Consider the following 2,782-nt stretch of genomic DNA (forward strand, 5'->3'; position numbering starts at 1 on the left):
AAACTGTGCGCTCGGCTTCTTCCCCCCCCTTCCCACCCCAAATGCTTGGGAAACTGTGCACTGTTTTTGTTGGTTTTCAAGCTGCCTCTTCCCCCCCCCACACACACACAGTTTAACAGTAGTAGGAGGTCAAGAGAAAGAGGGTGAGAGAGAGAGAAGAGTAAGTTGGTGAGAGAGAGAGAAAAGAGAAAGAGGGTGTTGGTTTTATATTTTTATTATCGTCTAATATTTTGAAAGCTGAATTTCTAATAAAATGTGCATCTATAGGAGATAATGCCTGGGAATGTGTTCCCCCCCCCCACAGTTTAACAGTGGTGTGACGTCAAGAGAAAGAGGGTGAGAGAGAGGGAAGAGTAAGTGGGTGAGAGAGAGAAAGAGAGAGAAAAAAAAGAAAGACGGTGGTGGTTTTGTGAAAAAAGTTGTTATTTACAATTGTTCGCATTCTTGGCCTTTTGGTCAAGATCAAAGTGTAGTATCTGTTCTTCAGATGCTGCACTTCTATTTCTTGTTCTCTTTCGGTGGAGGAGAAATCCTCCACGACTGAGACAATTTTTATTTTTGTACCTTTTCTCCACGTTAAAAAACGACCCTGGTGTCTAACTCTGTCCCGTGGGGAGGCATAGTAAATAGGTACAATTGTTCGCCATTAGTGGATGTTGACGTCACGTCACGTGACATGACTAAGCGTTTTTTTTTTTTTAGTATGAATAACATTTTTTGTTTTAATTATAAAGTCTACACTTAATTTTATAGAAAATGATGTATATATAATAGAAAAAAAAAATTACTGGTTTTGTTGGATTCAAGTGGATCCCCCCCCCTCCAGTTTAAGAGATAGCAGGTCACGTGGTAATATACAAAATGGCTAGCGTAAATATAAAGATCGGTTTTTTTATCGACGAATATTTTGTAAGCTGAATTTTTTTTTATTCCTGTACATTTTTTCCTGATATTTTTCGTTAAAACTCTTGTATAAATACTATTTTTAACCAGTTAAATACGTTGGAGACATTGTCATGGAGTTTAATAATCTCTAGAACAAAGCAGAAGAGAAATTACAAAAGTATCGGTAAAACAAAGTGTTTGTTTACATTTGTTCGCCATTACTGGATGTTGACGTCACGTCACGTGACATGACTAAGCGTTTTTGGATTATGTAATATTAACATTAAAATGACAGGTTTTTTGGGGGGCCCCCCTAGGAGAGAAATGATCAGTTCACCCCCTTTTAATGGTCCGTTTGGTGTGGAATTTCGATATTTGTCATGCGGGTGATCAAGGTTCAATATGATACATAATTTGTCAACTTTGGTTGTGTCTGTCAAAAGTTTGAGCTGACGTCACGTCACGTGACACGTATTGAATAACGTTAAAATGACAGGTTTTTTTGGGGGCCCCCCTAGGAGAAAAACGATCAGTTGACCCCTTTCTACTGGTCCGTTTGACGTGAAATTTCGATATTTGTCATCCGGGTGATCAAGGTGCAATATGATACCAAATTTGTCAACTCTGGTCCCGTCTTTCAAAAGTTTTAGCGTTACAAACAAACATACATACATACATACATACACACCGATTTTTGCCTTTTATATATATAGAAGATTAGATATATAAAGGTTAAAATATTTTTACATATATACATTTATATATATATATATATATATATATATATATGCACAAAGCTATGAACAGTACATAGGGCCCGAGCAAAGCCGGACTGAACTGCTAGAATATATATATAATTATAAATAATAATTATATACCTACAGACACTGTTGTTTCATGCGTTCGTAATGATCAATATAGAATATACCGGTCTGAAGATTCAAACCCAGCGACCTTTGACTCCATTTGCTAAGCCTTCACCTCCATGCCACTGGACAACTGCCATGAGAATGAAGGGAATTAACAACTTATAAACGCCAAATCGGATGAAGATGCTAGACAGTCTAGAATGTTCAAACGAGAAGTCGTGAACATGAAGGCTAGTTTACTGGCTTTTTAGTTTTTATTACCCAATAGTACTCAACCTTAGATATTCTTTAATGGGCTTAATAATTGTAATTATAAATAACTATTCTTTTTACACACAGACACTAGCGTTTCACGCGTTCGCAATTGTCAGTGTAAGAAGTGAGAATTCCTACCGAGAAAGATGTAGGAAAGAAGAGAGAAGCTTGAAAACCTCAGCAGAAAATGTGGATACAGGTAATAAAGTTATTACATATAACGAGCGTCTTGGTGTTCCTTTCTGTTACGGCGTTTTAACGGCGTGTGAAGAGGAACCAGTATGAAACTGAGGTTAGTAGTCCGTTATTAAACAGCCGTCGTGTATGTTATACGTCACACCGACACACAAGCATTGACAACGAAGCAACTTTATTATTCAAACACGTTGTGTCTGTGTATACATTCGTATAAACATGCTTACAAAAGCAGACCTTTTTAGTTGATAACGTGTGTAGGTATTTGGACAATGTCAAAGAATTGTTAATTCACTGCCCGCATAGCAGCAGCGGTATAGCGCAACGGTTGGAAGCTCCGAATGTCGTTTGGGTGATCAGGTTTCGATCCTGGTTTGAAGTAGTTGCTTGTCTAGCCGCACTGATGATGTCATTTCCAAATAAGATAAGAGCCAGACCAGGAAAAAAAATGGAGTCCCTCAAGACCCAGAACTTGCTCCAAACACTCTTTAACATCGCCATCAGTTACATGCCCACAACTGCCCCAGTAAAATTGGAATACGCAGACGATTGGGTGTTGGCTCATACATTCAGATCAG

At 38.1% G+C, this 2,782-nt stretch overlaps 1 pseudogene; it reads left to right on the forward strand.

The window, feature by feature from the left end:
• The first annotated feature begins 435 nt into the window (after nt 1-435).
• Nucleotides 436-569, forward strand: LOC145260074 (U2 spliceosomal RNA; annotated as a pseudogene).
• The last annotated feature ends 2,213 nt before the right edge of the window (nt 570-2,782 follow it).

Source organism: Euprymna scolopes, chromosome 35 (genome assembly GCF_053919585.1).
Source record: "Euprymna scolopes isolate OS-2025 chromosome 35, ASM5391958v1, whole genome shotgun sequence".
NCBI classification, from domain to species: Eukaryota; Metazoa; Mollusca; class Cephalopoda; order Sepiida; family Sepiolidae; genus Euprymna; species Euprymna scolopes.